We start from the raw sequence: 18,027 nt of genomic DNA, 5'->3' as shown, positions 1-18,027 counted from the left end.
CAGCAGCAAATCTACTTACAAGTATGGAAACTTTATTAACAAAGTAGGTGGTAGGAAATTAGGATTAAAAAAATAAATAAATCTAGATCTACCAAAAGAAATGAACAGATGAGAAAAAAATAATTCAAAATTTGAATTCAAAATCATGAGTATGTCAGTGATAGGAATGAGGTATCTTCATGAATGGTCAGTATTAGCACCCCGTGAGAGACATGTAAAAAGAACTCTACATTATTATATTTTGTTTTTCACTTTTCACTTAAAAATTGATCTATATTTTTGATAATTCACTTTAATATAATTTGCTTTAGTTTTTGATTCTGAGCCTTCAGTTGGGGACACTGATAGTTTTCATAGTTTATTGTTCAGGAAAGAGATAACATCATCTAGTTTAAAAATTCTCATTTTGATTTCTTCTAATAATCCAAGTAAGATCCACTGAGTTCCTTAGCTAAGATTAAATACACATTTCTATAAGATATTTGTTTTTAAAAGGAAACAATGTTTATATAGTTAACTGGGTTACTGAAATGAAAAAATGAGATAAAATGGAAAATTAGTTCAAATCCCCTGACTTACGGCACCCCAGGGTTTATTTGCAGTTAGGACACACACATGAGAAGATAGAAAGTCTCCTCTCATACATCTCAAAGACTGTTGAGTAAAGGTAGTTGGAAAAATGTGCAGTTGGAAACTTTGAAAAACATTTAGTCCATCTCTTAAAATGCCATGTCAAAATTTAAAATGTCTGAATAGACTCTGATAATATTATTTTGTTAAAATATATAAGCAACATTTGTGCCAAATGACTGCTGGTACAGTCGTTTGATTTGCTAACATCAAACTTCCAAAGTCACAGAAAATTATACCGTGAATCTTGAGAAATATCTGCAATAACTAGACTAAAAAATCTAGAAAACTGAGATTAAAGAATAATATAAGTTAAAGAATAAAAAATGCTTGCTTTACAGTGATTTCCATTTAGCTTTCACTCTGGCAGAGGTTTTCTGAGTTCTCAATTTTAAGATTCAGGGCCTATGATTCACATTAGCATCTAATAGTCTACATGATTCCAAAACTGTGTGCCAAGGCATCCTGGAGTGCTAAGAGCGCTTACAGAATGTGCTGAGGGATATTTTAAAATGTCAAGGTAAACACAACAGCATTCAACATCTGTCAGACACAGATGTTGTATCCTTACAAATTACTAATCCAGGTATTTCACAGTTTCTTTCAAGGGCAGCATAGCTGTGCAAAGCTGGGTTTTCAGCAGGTCATGTGATTAAAAAGCAAGTATCTTCTAAAAATCCATGTGGAACAGGTAATGAAGATGACAGTGTTCAATTTGTTTCCAAGATTTGAGAAGTTGTGCAGTGCCCAACACACACATACATACACACACACACACCCATCAATAAGTGATTATGGTTATCTAAGAATGAAACTATTAATTTTATTTTTTCTTTCAATTTAGGCTGTCAGAACATAAATACTTGTTAAGTGGCTTGTGTTAGTCACTCAGTCATGTCCGACTCTTTGTGACCCCATGGACTGTAGCCTGCCGGGATCCTCTGTCCATGGAATTCTCCAGGCAAGAATACTGGAGTGGATTGCCATTGCCATCTCCAGGGGATTCTTCTGACCCAGGGATCGAACTCAGGTCTCCTGCACTGAGGGCAGATTCTTTACTGTCTGAGTCACCTGAACTAATAAGCTGTATGACTGTGACTATTTAATAAACAGAACTCTTGCTTTTTGTGCATTTGTTGGCCTAATGGTGCCATGGAAATGTTACTGAGCCAAGGTACTATGAACTGAAAACCTTTGGAAATTTTCATTCTAAGTGCTTTTCTAGGAAAGTTAAAAATGTATCACTACGAGTAGCATCACCCACCAAGTTATATCTGCAGAAGAATTTGCTAATACAACATACAAATCAATTTACTGCTTGACTCTTCAAGTTTTATTTTAATATCTCCTTCATTCTTCTGTATTTTCTAGCTCTTGCCAGATTTGTAGCCAGAAGATTATAGTCAATGAAGCTTTTCTATGTGGTTGTTTTCAAGTTTATATCTAAGTTCACCAGGTAGATAGTAGCCTGGTATAACAACAGTGTCCTTATTGTGGTACCAAATTAAGCCCCGCTGGAGACAATCCAAAGCTGACTTTCTTCACACTGACTTCCCTTCATGGTGACAGTGTTATTTTGTTTGCTTGTTTCCTGTTGAGTTCCTTTCATTGTAAATGTGAGATAAAATAATATTTCAAAACAATGTTTCCAGTGTCTTAAAAAATAATTTAACCAAGTTATATATTGAAAAACTTAATATCAACTTGAACTTCCTTCAATTGCCAAGCAATACAAATGTTTAAATAGCACTGTTGCAATGAACATTGGGATGCATGTATTCTTTCCAATCATATTTTTCTCCACATAATGCCCAGGAATGGGACTGCTGGATTATATGGTATCTCCATTTTTAGCTTTTTAAGAAATCTCCATCGCAGTGCTATTTGCAATAGCCAAGACATGGAAGCAACCTAAATGTCCGTCGACAGATGAATAGATGAAGATGTGGTACATACATACAATGCGAGATTTCTCAGCCATAAAAAGAACGAAATAATGTCATTTGCAGCAGCATAGATGGACTTGGAAATTAACATACTAAGTCAGAAAGCCAAATATCATATGATATTGCTTAAAACTGGAAGTTTTTTTTTTAAATGATACAAATGAAGTGACTAACAAAACAAAATCAGACTCACTGACTTAGAGAATGAGCATTCAGTTACCAGAGAAGAGAGGTAGCAGCAAGGGATAAATTGGGGGTCTGGAACTGACATGCACACACTGCTATATTTAAAATAGATAACCAACAAGGGCCTACTGTATAGCACAGGAAACTCTGCTCAATATTATGTAATAACCTAAATGGGGAAAGAATTTGAAAAAGAACAGATACAGTTACTTGTATAACTGAATCACTTTGCTATACACCTGAAACTAACACAGCATTGTTAACCAACCATACGCCAAATGAAAATAAATAGCACTATTACCTACAATAAAGAAATAAACACACATTTAGGAAATTAGAAGTTATCTAATATTATTGAGACTAAAAGGAAAGTAAAGCCACATAAGTAAATTGCCACAGAAAGTCTATGTAAAAATTGAATACAGAAAATGGTTATTCACGAAGTTTGTTTATTTTCTCCTTCCCTTTCTTAGTTCTGTATAGTCTGTCTCTTTCCCTCGTTAATTTTTTACTTTGAAAATCTTCAATAAAACCAGGTAAATTTCTCTACATTTACACGTATATAAACAATTTCTGGAACTCTTGTAATCCCAAACTAAAGCAAAACTGAACAAAACAAACATACAAACAAAACAGTGTGATGTTCTTAACAAACAGTAATAGATCATTTTCAAAATCAACTCCAGGAAGTATACAGTCTTCGTCAGAAGATTTAACAATCAGAGTAGAACATATTTCAATATTGAAATCAAGCTTTAAATCGAGCTCAAGCTTTAAAATCTAGCTTTATTATCAATTTGTGCATATGTGTGATGATCATTCAGGCATGCTGTTTTTAACTTATTTATTATACTTTATTTGAATACCATTCTTTTCTACGGGCTTCTCAGGTGGTGCTAATGGTAAAGAAACCACCTGCCAATGCAGGAAACATAAGAGACACAAGTTCGATCCCTGAGTTGGGAAGATCCTTGGAGGAGGGCATGGCAACCTACCCCAGTATTCTTGCCTGGAGAATCCATGGACAAAGGAGCCTGGTGGGCTGTCCATGGGGTCACAAAGAGGCAGACACGACTGAATGACTAAGCACACCTTCTTTCTACATCTCCAAACCATCTCATATAATGCTTTTTGCATTAACATTTCATATTCAGTTATATTGAATTGAAGGTACTAGGCTATCTTGAGGTTTCATGATACACTTTTCTTAAAAGATTTTGCTGCTGCTGCTGCTAAGTCACTTCAGCCTACCAGGTTGCTCCATCCATGGGATTTTCTAGGCAAGATACCGGAGTGGCTTACCATTGCCTTCTCCATAAAAGATGTTAAATAACTTGTAATTCAAATTATAAACTGACAAATTTTGGCACCTCTCCAAAAAGAGTCAAATTTTCTAGCTTACTTGGATTAAAACAATGAAAATGTTCAGAAAACTAATTTGCAAAATAAATCCATTACAAATATGTGCCAAATGGTTTTATTTACTTTCTAATTATATAGTTAGGTAAGATGTTAGGCATGAGCAACAAGGGGTGGCCTAGCCAAAATGGATTCAAGCTGACTTCTAAACCCCATCCCAGACACACCCAGGAGAGCTTATAGATATGCTACAAAAATAACCACAGAGACTTTCCAACTTCTGCACACATACCCTAGGCACGCAGTGGATGCAAACTAACTACAAGTGCTTCCTCAAGTAACCTTAGGAAGTTAAGAGTCCATGAAGGGTTCATAAATATTCTACACATAAATACATCTGATTATAGCATACTGAATTATGGGAAGACATACACAACAGAGCCTGTTATTATATAACTTGCAGCTGCCCATTTGCATCTCCTTTCTTGATTGGTGGTGGGTGCAAACCCTATTTTGCGCAGGGCACAACCAAAAGGAAAAGATGGGAAGTATAAAAAGGAGGAAGTCAAAAGGGACTGGGAGAACTGCTCCTTTGGGGTCAAACTGGTCCCATGTCTTAGGAGCGTCTGTTTAATAAAAGATGCATCTGCCTGTGATGTTAACTGAGCTGTAAATAGTCTGTTTTGGTGTGTGTGTTTTTTTTTTAATTATTCTTTGTAGCCAAAGATGGAGAAGCTCTATACAGTGAGCAAAAACAAGACCAGAAGCTGACTGTGGCTCAGATCAGTTCAGTTCAGTTCAGTCACTCAATGGTGTCTGACTCTTTGCGACCCCATGGATTGCAGCATGCCAGGCCTCCATATCAATCACCAATAATGAACTCCTTATTTCAAAATTCTGACTTAAATTGAAGAAAGTAGGGAAAACCACTAGATCATTCAGGTATAACCTAAATCAAGTCCCTTAAGATTATACAGTGGAAGTGACAAATAGATTGAAGGGATTAGATCTGACAGAATGCCTGAACGGAGGTTTGTAACATTGTACAGGAGGCAGTAATCAAGACTATCTCCAAGAAAAACAAAAAGAAATAAAAAAAGGCAAAATGATTGTCTGAGGAGGCCTTAAAAATAGCTGAGAAAAGAAGAGAAGTGAAAGGCAAACAAGAAAAGGAAAGATATACCCACCTGAATGGAGAGTTTCAAAGAATAGCAAGAAGAGATAAGAAAGCCTTCCTCAGTGATCAATGAAAAGAGAGGAAAACAACAGAATGGGAAAGACTAGAGATCTCTTCAAGAAAATTACAGATACCAAGGGAACATCTCATGCAAAGATAGGCTCAATAAAGGACAGACATGGCAATGGACCTAACAGAAGCAGAAGACATTAAGAAGAGATGGCAAGAATACACAGAAGAACTGTACAGAAAAGATCATTGTAACCCAAATAATCACGATGGTGTGATCATTCATCTAAGCCAGACATATTGGAATGTGAAGTCAAGTGAGGCTTAGGAAGCATCACCACGAACAAAGCTAGTGGGGGTGATAGAATTCCAGTTGAGCTATTTCGGATCCTAAAAGATGATGGTGTGAAAGTGCTGCACTCAATATGCCAGCAAATTTGGAAAACTCAGCAATGGCTGCAGGACTGGAAAACGTCAGTTTTCATTCCAATCCCAAAGAGTGGCAATGCCAGAGAATGCTTAAACTACCACACAAATGCACTCATCTCACAAACTAGCAAAGTAATGCTCAAAATTCTCCAAGCCAGGCTTAAACAGTACGTGAACCATGAAATTCCAGATGTTCAAGCTGGATTTAGAAAAGGCAGAGGAACCAGAGATCAAATTGCCAACATCCATTGGGTCATCAAAAAAGCAAGAGAGTTCCAGAAAAACATCTACTTCTGCTTTATTGACTACACCAAAGTGTTGGACTGTGTGGATCACAACAAACTGTGGAAAATTCTGAAAAGATGGGAATACCAGACCACCTGACCTGCCTCCTGAGAAATCTCTAGGGAGGTCAGGAAGCAACATTTGGAACTGGACATGGAACAACAGATTGGTTCCAAATTGAGAAAGGAGTCCGTCAAAGCTGTTCATTGTCACCATGCTTATTTAACTTACATGCAGAGTACATCATGAGAAACGCTGGGGTGGAGGAAGCACAATCTGGAATCAAGATTGCCGGGAGAAATATCAATAACTTCAGATATGCAGATGACACCACCCTTATGGCAGAAAGTGAAGAGGAACTAAAGAGCCTCTTGATGAAAATGAAAGAGGAGTGTGAAAAAGTTGGCTTAAAACTCAACATTCAGAAAGCTAAAGATCATCGCATCTGGTCCCATCAGTTCAGTTCAGTTCAGTTCAGTTCAGTCGCTCAGTCGTGTCCGACTCTTTGCAACCCCATGAATCGCAGCACGCCAGGCCTCCCTGTCTATCACCAACTCCCGGAGTTCACTCAGACTCACGTCCATCGAGTCAGTGATGCCATCCAGCCATCTCATCCTCAGTCGTCCCCTTCTCCTCCTGCCCCCAATCCCTCCCAGCATCAAAGTCTTCTCCAATGAGTCAACTCTTCACGTGAGGTGGCCAAAGTACTGGAGTTTCAGCTTTAGCATCATTCCTTCTAAAGAAATCCCAGGGTTGATCTCCTTCAGAATGCACTGGTTGGATCTTCTTGCAGTCCAAGGGATTCTCAAGAGTCTTCTCCAACATCACAGTTCAAAAGCATCAATTCTTCAGCACTCAGCCTTCTTCACAGTTCAACTCTCACATCTATACATGACCACTGGAAAAACCATAGCCTTGACTAGACGGACCTTAGTAATGTCTCTGCTTTTGAATGCTATCTAGGTTGGTCATAACTTTTCTTCCAAGGAGTAAGCGTCTTTTAATTTCATGGCTGCAGTCACCATCTCCAGTGATTTTGGAGCCCAAAAAAATAAAGTCTGATACTGTTTCCACTGTTTCCTCATCTATATCCCATGGAGTGATGGGATCGGATGCCATGATCTTCATTTTCTGAATGTTGAGCTTTAAGCCAACTTTTTCACTCTCCTCTTTTACTTTCATCAACGGGCTTTTTAGTTCCTTTTCACTTTCTGCCATAAGGGTGTTGTCATCTGCATATCTCAGGTTATTGATATTTCTCCCGGCAATCTTGATTCCAGCTTGTGCTTCTTCCAGCCCAGCATTTCTCATGATGTACTCTGCATATAAGTTAAATAAACAGGGTGACAGTATACAGCCTTGACGTCCTCCTTTTCCTATTTGGAACCAGTCTGTTGTTCCATGTCCAGGTCTAACTGTTGCTTCCTGGCCTGCATACAGATTTCTCAAGAGGCTGGTCAGGTGGTCTGGTATTCCCATCTCTTTCAGAATTTTCCACAGTTTATTGTGATCCACACAGTCAAAGGCTTTGGCATAGTCAATAAAGCAGAAACAGATGTTTTTCTGGAACTCTCTTGCCTTTTCCATGATCCTGGCAAATATATGGGGAAACATTTTTCTGGGCTCGAAAATCACTGCAGATGGTGACTGCAGCCATGAAATTAAAAGACACTTGCTCCTTGGAAGAAAAGCTATGACCAACTGAGACAGCTTATTAAAAAGCAGAGATATTAGTTTGCTGGCAAAGATCTGTCTAGTCAAAGCTATGGTTTTTCCAGTAGTCATGTATGGATGTGAGAGTTAGACTATAAAGAAAGCTGAGCACCAAAGAACTGATGCTTTTGAACTGTGGTGTTGGAGAAGACTCTTGTGAGTCCCTTGGACTGCAAGGAGATTCAACCAGTCCATCCTAAAAGAAATCAGTCCTGAATATTCACTGGAAGGACTGATGCTGAAGCTGAAACTCCAATCCTTTGGCGACCTGATGCGAAGAACTAACTCATTGGAAAAGATTCTGAGACTGGAAAAGATTGAAGGCAGGAGGAGAAGAGGACAACAGAGGATGAGATGGCTGGATGGCATCACCAACTCTATGGACATGAGTTTGAGTAAGCTCTGGGAGTTGGTGATAGACAGGGAGGCCTGGCATGCTGAAGCCCATGAGGTTAGAAAGTCGAACATGACTGAGGGACTGAACTGAACTGAACTGAACTGGTCTGTTGTTTTAAATCCTTTAGTCCATCGTTCCACATTTTTGTTGTGATGGGACAAAAACTGAGGGAGAGAAATAGAACAACCTGACAATATCAAACGTGCAGTATGGATGGTTGCTATGGCCTGATAATAAAATATAGGAAAATATCATCACCCTAAAATTTCCTGCTTCCCTCACTTTGATCTCTTTCTTCTTACATTTTATTTTTTATTTTACATCTACACTTAGATGTAGCTAATTATTTGTTTAGAGAGAGGGTGCTTTTTGATCTTAGGTTTGATTATTTCAAACACCTGAGGGACAAATTTTACTGAAATGTACAAGTAAATAATGAGTTTATTGACCTCTCGCTGATTATTAAACTAAATCAAAGCTGTATATGAAAGGATAATTGCTAACCACAAGCAAATGACAGAGATTTCAACATTCACAACTAAATTTGATCTCAGATGAACAAATTAAATTTGGTTGTCAAAAGATATCTGTATTTTTGCCTAAAAAGAGGACTAGTAGTACTATATGAGCACAACACAAACCTGTATTGTGTTTGTGGAGAAGTTGACAAGGATGAAAATGATCTCAGCAGTGTGTATAAACATCGTACAGTAAAAAAAAAAAAAAGAGAGAAAGAGCTATTGATGATACCTGGAAAACAGTGAAACAATAGAGCATTTACAGAGCTAATAATAATTTAATATTAAAAGTACATTTCTAAGATTAGACACTAGTGATATGGCTTCAAATATACATTGATAATTTCATTATGAAAGTAAGTTCTATAGAAAGTAAATCTTAGAAAACAGATACAAATATTGATTCAGGTGATAAACTGATCAAATGCTTGCTACGCACTTGGTAAATTTTGTTATTCTATAAACCTAATTAAGTAATAGAAAGCCCTATCATAGTTGTCAATATTTTGCTATTGGTGCCCATGGAAATCAAATTCAAGTAGCCTCAGAAATTAAGACACTTGCACTTGTTCATACTGGTATATTAACACAAAGCTGTGACCCTGATTCTGAGACAGACAACTAATTATTGACAGGTAATTTCTAATCTTGATGATATTAAAAGTTAGGTGATTAGTAGGAGCCAAAGCATCATAATTACTTTACATTCAAACTGTTTCAGTGAAAAATACCAGTAGAATTATATGGCAGAGATTCAATCGTCATTTGTATCCAAGATCTTTTTGAACTGACCATATCTATAAAGAATACTGCATGTGGTATGGCCATATATTACCCACAAACTGCTAGCTGTGGCGAAGAGTCACCCAGACACTCTCCTTTCCCTCTATCTACTCAGCCCAAGGAGGCCATTCTCTCCTCCTCCTTTCCAGCACACAGCGCTAAAGCTTGCTACTGAGCACCTGGACCCCTATCTCCCCTGTGCCTACTGAACTGAGGAATGTTCAGATGTTACAGAGCTCTAAGTTCCAAACTCTCCCTATACTCCATTTTCTTAGGATATATAGTAATTAAAGCTCCCAATTAAAGTCAGATAGTAATAATTCATAGTGGCTGATAACATGTGCTGTAAACAGACTGTTAAATATTTTTTAACTTAAACTTTTTAATGTGTGTTTAGAGTATAGCTGATTAACAATGTTGTGGTAGTTTACGTTAAATATTTTATTTAAAAAGAAAAAAAGATGGAACAAAACCCAGAAGGACTAATAGATGAGAGGCGATGGAAAGATAGATACTCAAATCCTACTGCCATGTGGGGGGTCTGCCACTTCTGTGCCAACACTGATCAGGCATTTTTACTTATTAACACTTTAGAAATAAACCTGCATGAAATGCACTTGCCCAGTTTTTTTGTGCTTTTTATTGCAAATGAAGTAATGGTTGGGATGGCAATGGCTTGAAATACAGTAGTGCATATTGTTTCCTTGGTTATAGGAAAGTAGAAGTGAAGTATAAAGTGCACTTTATAAATGCACCAGAGAGAACTATAAAAGTGGATAAGCCCATTGATTAAAATATAACACAAAGTGATAACTTTAGGTTAGCCCCAAATAATAGATGACCATAAAAAACAATTAGGTTTAAATACATAATCTGGAGAAAGAGTAAAATCTTTTTCAAGAAACATATACATCTGAAAGGAATTTAGCTAAAATTCAGATTTACTTTAAAAATATACTTCATATTTTAAAATATACCCTAGCTTGTCTTTCTACTTATAAGGAATTATATAATGTTATTATTGGCAGCTCCCTTCATATTTTATCACATTGATTGCATTTCAAAAATGATGTAATAGTCTATGTTGCAAATGATTTACCAAATTTTTGTTATAAAAAATTTTAAATATTTATAAAACCTAAAGTGTAAAGCAACATTCAATGATTAATAGTTTTCTATGTTACCTTTATCACATATCTACACATCCTGCTAATCCACCTGATTTTTTAAAAAGATGTTTTTAAATGTGAGATGAAGCTATCAATATACTTCACCTCTAAACAATTCAGCATGATAGAAATACTTTTAACTTCTCTTAGAAGTTAAAAACATGTTGCTAAGACATAATAATAACTAATAAAATATTTCTATTACTGCACACTAAATCACTAGGAGGTTAGTTAATTTGTCCATTAGAGCTCAGTAATCATGAGGTGATGGTGTTAATATTAATCTCCCTGATGGGTCAACTAGTTATTTCTTTTCCATGGATACATATTAAATCTCTGGTAACACTTAGTCATACTGAAACCTAAGAGAGCAATAGGTAAAGAGGACATGAATCTTTAGTTATAGACAAATAAGTAAGCAGCCCCTACTGATGGTGTTAAAAACATTTTGCAAATGATTGAGTTATATATTTAGTGACTGTGAAACATTATTTGAAACAGCATAAAAATATAATTGTAGCTTTTTTACCTTATAGGTGTACCATATTTACAGATATTAATGTTTTATTTTTTAAAACTTCTTATTTTATATTTGAGTATAGCTGATTAACAATGTTGTAACAGTTTCAGGTGGACAGAGAAGGAACTCAGCCATATATATACATATATCCATTCTCACTCAAATTCCCCTGCCATCCAGGCTGCCACATAACATTTAGCAGAATTTCCTGTGTGATACAGTAAGACCTTGTTGGTTATCCATTTTAGATATTTTGATGGTTTATTGCTTTATTTTCATATTTATTTATAATGCAGGTTAGCTCTTTAATATTAATAGAATGCAAATTATTAAAGAGTCTGACATTAACAAAGTAGTTTTTGCATCTATAGGAGAACAAGTAAGCAGTCTTTGATTTCTCATTTAAAAACTGAGGCATCTTAATCAACAATTTAATGCTGAGCTATTGAAATCAAGAGTGAACAATATAACTCATCAAACATTTTACCTGATATGCTTTTAAGTTCAAATTTATTTGAATTTATTCAATCACATTGATTTTTCTTCTAAAGATTAGTAGTTTTGAATTATCAACTTCTCATATATAAAGTTTATATATATTAGCTTAGGAATGCTACATGTAGACAAAATAAGGTGTTACTATATTTATACCTCATACTATGCCATAAGATAAAGAAGTCTTAATTCAGCAAAGCAGTCTCCAACTTTTATGTATTTCATAGAATGTTAGAACTTGATTCCACCACCTAAAAGAACAAGTGGATTTTCAAATGTAACAAAGTTCCAAATTTTTCTCTTAAGAAAATCAAGTCTCTCTTTAGTTCTTATGGTCTTGCTGGCATTCTAATTCAATACCAAAAATTTTTAAGATGTTTACCAACTTAACAGCAAACTCCATTTCTTCATGTGTTTGTTTAAATTTCCCTCCAAATATATCACTAAAATACCACCCATATTCAATCAGTATAAATGATACATTCAAAAAGACAGGTATCAGAGGTTAAGAAATTGACATTTCTTTACTAAAGGGCCAATCTGTCTACCCTGCAGATCATTAGCATAATAGGTACTGTAAGAAAATAGTTATGCCATGTGGCTAAATTATAGACTATCAAATATAAACCCTTCACGGAAATTCCCACATGAAATCCATAACAAAAACGTAATGTTTCTAACACATTTTGTTTGAAAATAATGATGCTATTAACACTTGGCACTATGGTTCCCAAATGGAAGTGAGTCTGCATAATAGTTTACTTTCTTCTTTATGAAGATAAACACAGTAAGTCACTGTGCTGAGAGGCTGGCATGCTTCAGGAATAAATGCCATTTTGAGATATAGAAAGCCTCATTATCCCAGACACAAGCCTACTTTGTAAGTAAGATATATTTAAAGATCTGGGTTTTGATTTTTTTTTCTCCGTTTTATGAAGATTTTGGTGGTTCAGACCAAATAATCAGTATTTATTTGGTAATAATAAATAAATAATCTGCCTGTAGAAAAAAATAGTAACTAATCTACTGGCAATGTAGGAGACCTAGGTTCAATCCCTGGGTCTGGAAGATCTCCTGTAGAAGGGAATGGCAACTCACTACAGTATTCTTGCCTGGAAAATCCCATGGACAGAGGAGACTGGTGGGCTACAGTCCATGGGGTCGCAAAGAGTCAGACGCGACTAAGCGACTAACACAACAAAATTTTATGAAATAAAGATTCATTCTTATTTGATTAGATGGCTGAAATAAGCCAATACTAAAAATGTGGCAGTAAATAAATTATATCACTATCAAATGAGGTAACAATTTTGAAGTTAATGTTAAAATACCGGGGTGTGTGTGTGTGTGTGTGTGTGTGTACTCTGACATTTCAACAGTGTCTGATTGCAACCCTATGGAGTGTAGCCGCCAGGCTCGTCTGTCCATGGAATTCTCCAGGCAAGAATACTGTAGTGGGTTGCCATTCCCTTTTCCAGGGAATCTTCCTCTCTTAGGAATCAAACGTGCATTTCCCACATTGCAGGCAGATTCTTTACCATCTGAGCCACCAGGGAAGCCCAAAATAAATGAAAAGCATTGATTTATTGCTTTACGTTGCCATCAGTCTTTGGGGAAAACAAAAGAGAACAAAACAAGAAAATATTTATATACTTTGGATATTTTCCCCTAACAATATTCTGTTCTCAATTTTTGCTTAAAAATCAGTGTGAACACACTGATTTGCAATATCATTCAGAAGTTTTTCTATTCCTCTAAAAGCAGAAGTTCAGAATTCCTAGGTCTCTCAAGAATTCCTTAATTAAACTTTTGCAAACATTCCCACTAACCACACCTATTGTGTCTATTGCTTGGTTAACCACATCACTTATTCATCACAGCCACTGGTCTTTCCCTCCATGATCCTAATCTCTTGGTCCATTAACCTCCTTCAGGTACTCCTTTTCCTGTTAACACTAGACCCTAAAGTTAACTGATAGTGACAATGACAACTGTTTCACCTGATGATTTTGTAACCACTTATAAGGATATGAAGCAATTCAGGGGATTGTAACACTTACAGTTTCTATGACACCATCTCCAAATACTCTTTTTCAGCAAGTCACAGAGGGACATTCAGGAGTCTGGATTAACCATGAAAACACTCCAGGTGGAAAGACTCTGACAAGCCACTGACTGTAAAGTTGTTTCCCAAAAGCGTAATACCAGATTCAAATTTTCCTCCAACCTCTAACCCTTATCTGCTTTTGCTACCTAATTTCTAGTTTGTTAAAATATTTCCCTAGCATCTTTTCTTAGCCTCCCTCACATCAATTCTTCCTTCATACACAAACATATTCATACTGTAGAAGGTTTTGATGAAATTCATTTGGCATGAAGCCTTCTGTTGTTTCACATACAATTTTTTGAGGCTCTTCTCAATCCAACCCTAAACCTTATTTAGGATTTCTGTCTCACTATTCCTACACTTTGTGAATAAAATGCTGCTTCATTCTCAGTCGTCATGTTTGGGAACCTCACTCTTGTTATCTATGAGGACGCAAGTGACAAGGTAAGTGATTTGATGTGGCTGCACAGTTCAACACTCTGAGAACAGGGTCTAGAATCACAGGCACAGCATTCTCCTGCTCACATCATCCTGCAGATGCCAGGACTTCAGGAACCATGGTGTGAGGGAAGGAAGGAAGTAGGAAGGACAGGGAAGAATGCAGTGGAGAAAGAAAGGATTAACAGGTACTGAAGAAACACAAACCATGATTTATACTGTAACTATTTCAGAGTCATGAGATCTATCATATCTTTCCCCAAAATATACAATTTATGGGTTAAAAACTGAACTAAATGTCATTTTCTTAGATTCCACACAGTAGTCTTAAATAGAATATATAGCTTCATTCTCTGAGGAACTGATAAAACTAAATTTTCAAACCTAGTAAAATAATGCCAAGCTACTGATTGATTTTTCTAAAAATGACAAGGTAGGATGTTAGATAACCATAAGGAAATAAGAGTATCTTTTACAATGGAGGAGTGAAGGAAGTAAATTTGACTAAGAGGTGGATGGTTTGTTGTCAGCACCAACTGGAAAATGGTGGGACTGGGAAGATGTTGAGTTAACCAAGAAATGGAGAGAAAAAGGGAAATAAAACAAATTAATTAGATCATGAGGCAGGCAGGATGAGTAAAATAAACACAGTAAAGAATGATATGCACAGACTTATACTAAGAGCTAGAAGCAAGAAAATGAGAGTGAGAAGAGGAGAGAAATTGGGATTTTCACTCTGGAAAAGGATAAGCCAGAAGAGAGCTGCAGGAGAGTAAGGAAGATGAGGCTGCACTTGACTCTGCCTGTAGAGACAGGCATCATACCTAAAGAAACAAGAAAACATCATCCTGGATATGATGGAACCCTCCTAGACAGGACTGATGGGAGGACCGCAACTGGTGCTTAGATCCAGGCACCTCATTATCCAAAAGGTGCAGAGAAGCTGGAAGGAGTTCAGAGACACGATGGAAGAGTGATTAAGATATAGAAAAAAATGATTTATGATAAAAGATTAAAGCAGTAAACAAGCACTTCTTGGCAGAGCAACAAGTGGATGGGCAAGGTAGCTATCTACAAACAGGCAAAGGACATAAATAACCTAGAGGAAAACCATTATTATTCAAGCTGGAACCAAGGGGAGAGGTTCACAGAGAACAATTTCAAGAAGGCAGAAAAGAAGACAACCCTAAAATTAGGAAGGGAAGTATTAACATACAAATGATAAATCTGTTCACCTGATGTGGAGTGAGGCACGTCCTAGGAAACTGCTGGTATCAGTCTGTATGCATAAGATACAAGCAACTTGACCACTCAGTTGGTTACCATGATTCTAGAAGACAAAGCAATCAACAGAATTAAAAACAAACAAACAAACAAACAAAAAAAAAAACAGAGAGAGAATCCTGTTAACAGTTCAAGCTCATTTTGAAAAGAACTGAAAAACTTAGTTTTATCCTCCATATTTTATTCATACAAAGGTCTTCATTAATGGCTTGAAATGGTATATAATAATTCAGTAGTTTTCATAAGGGAATAAAATGGGATAATAAATCTTTTTAATATGGCTTCTAGTGAGTCTATGTGTTGGTTTGCAATATGCTATTTTTAAAGATTAAACTGTAAATGAATCACTTATATAATTAGACATGTGGGTAGATATAAAACCTTGAAATCACCAATTCTGTGGGAGTGAGATGACTCCTCACAGAAGAAAGCAAAGGATTTCCAGGTGGAACTTCATCCATAATAACACATGCCAATGCATGTCCTTGCCACCCATCTGTGTTTTCCCTATGAACTGCACTGGAACAGCCATCCTATCACATGAAGAAATTGCGAACTACATACATGGTATTATTTTTGGATTATGATATTCAGATCAGCAAAGCATGTTGCCTACTACCTTCAGACACTCAAATATTCTTAAGGCTATGTAGAAATTTTCTTTTATTAAATAAAACCTTAAATGAAGATGTCGATATTTTAAGAAAACTTCTGATGCTAGAGAGAAAACTATAAATAAATGAAATCCTTATACAGTTCTAGTCATATTTGCCTTTCATTTTTATTTACATTGGTATGTGCTTGACAAACTTTCATCTCTGTGCTTTGAAAGCCAATATAATAATAATTTGTACCTGTTGTATGGCAATTTCCAAATTATAAAATATGTGTGTGCTTTTTGTCTCATTTGAATCTCCCCTTTGGAGTTAAGTATTATTAATCCTTCACGTGACAAATAAAGCTGAGAGTAAGAGGAAATATTGTAGAAGCTAAAATCAGGTTGACAAGAAGAACCACCAATGGCAAAGACTCAGATCCTCTCACTGTATGCCCTGCGATCTTTCCGTTGCCCTGGATTTCTTATATGATTCGTGTCCTCAACCATAGCACCAATAAGCACTTAAAGTTCACTTAAGAGTGATTACTGTGTAAAGCCAGGTCCTCATCATGAGCTTCTTGCAAATCATTAAAGCATGATTCTTATGAGAGAAATGAAGGAAACAGATAAAGTAGATCAGGTTAAAAAAAAAAAAAAGAAAAAAACTTAGTTGCTGAAGTTTCCAGAATGTGTAGCCATTGGTTTTCACAGAATGGCATGGCATGATTAAAATACAACTCTTGTCACAATAAAAAGACAGTGGAAGGTTTGGGTAGATTGAAGCATTCAGAACAAGAGGATACTGTGAAGTTAACTAGGGTGGAGAGAAAACAATATGGCAGACGTATACTAGGTGAGTGAGGTGAAACTTGAAGAAGAAAAATGTAGAAAATGAGAGGAAACTCTGTGGAGTTTCCAGGAACAGAAAAGCAAGCATATGTACAAAAAGAACTTTGGCAGCTTCATTCCAAATGCACCAAGGAGCAATCTACACAACAGAAGGTTCCAGTAGCTTAGAGGAAATACACTCAGCAGAGGGAAACATCATTTTGGAACTGAATGAAAGGAAAATAACATTCAAAAGCTCAGACTCCTTGGAAGACAGAAGTAAAAGAATGGAGTTAGCAACTGAATGTCATAGGGCAAAGAGGCCAAGGACATCCCCAGCAGTGAGTCAGTGACCTGGGAGAACAGAGATGCAGTAAGAAATGCAGGAGCACACAAGGGAACACATTACATTCTAAAATGTTGATCTACATTTTCAAGGGAAGGGGGATATTCCTTAAAGAAATGAGTAGGACTGTAAAATATATAGAGAATAAAGAAAAGGAAAAAAAGAGGCTGCTTTTGAAAGTGCATCTTTGAGAAAATGAGGATACTTGTGCAGCTCTGGAGAGCCTGAGCTCTGAAATCAAACCACCTGGGTCCATGTCCCATTCTTCACACTTTGTGGGTGGGAACTTGGGCAAGTTATGTAATTTATGTCTCAGTTTCTTTATCTGTGTAAAGTAGAAAATATCACTCACCACACAACAGAATCATAATTTAGTAAGAAAATTCTTGCCAAGCAAAGAACATAGTACTTGTGAGAAAGTGAACAGTAAAACAAAGCTAAATTTCTAAAAATTCATGAGAGTATATTTATCACACTTGAAAAATAAGAAACCGAATCTGAAAAAAACAGACTTTAAAAATAGTCACAGGATAGAAAACTAAATATAGAAAGAATCAAATATCCAACAGAAAGGATATTAAGGAGAGTAAGAAAGATTAAGATAATTTAGGGCTGCATTTTTTAAAGTAATGAAAAAATAAGAGATGTTACTTAAAATTTATCTGATCCAAGACAATTTTCTATGAAAAATGTAAATTCATGGAAAATGGGCAAAGAATCCCATTATTTTTGAAAGATCCAATTCAGAAATCCAGCTTCAATCACTCAAAGAGGGGCCCTTTTTCTCATTCCCAGAATTGCCGTCAACTA

At 36.2% G+C, this 18,027-nt stretch overlaps 1 protein-coding gene across 2 annotated transcripts in view; it reads right to left on the bottom strand.

Annotated features, from left to right (window-relative positions):
- The window catches only part of SEMA3D (semaphorin 3D), a 233,240-nt gene that overhangs the window by 181,460 nt on the left and 33,753 nt on the right, over positions 1 to 18,027 (bottom strand). Inside the window, exon 2 of one of the 2 annotated variants that reach the window (XM_069586653.1) lies at positions 15,397 to 15,491. The exons of the other annotated variant lie outside the window; for it this stretch is intronic. The gene's annotated coding sequence lies outside the window, so the exon portion shown is untranslated. The remainder of the gene's footprint in view (positions 1 to 15,396; positions 15,492 to 18,027) is intronic. 2 annotated transcript variants of the gene reach the window in all.

Source organism: Ovis canadensis, chromosome 4, assembly GCF_042477335.2.
Source record: "Ovis canadensis isolate MfBH-ARS-UI-01 breed Bighorn chromosome 4, ARS-UI_OviCan_v2, whole genome shotgun sequence".
NCBI lineage: Eukaryota > Metazoa > Chordata > Mammalia > Artiodactyla > Bovidae > Ovis > Ovis canadensis.
The sequence above is the reverse complement of the archived record's forward strand: the minus strand, read 5'-3'. Positions and strand labels throughout refer to the sequence as shown.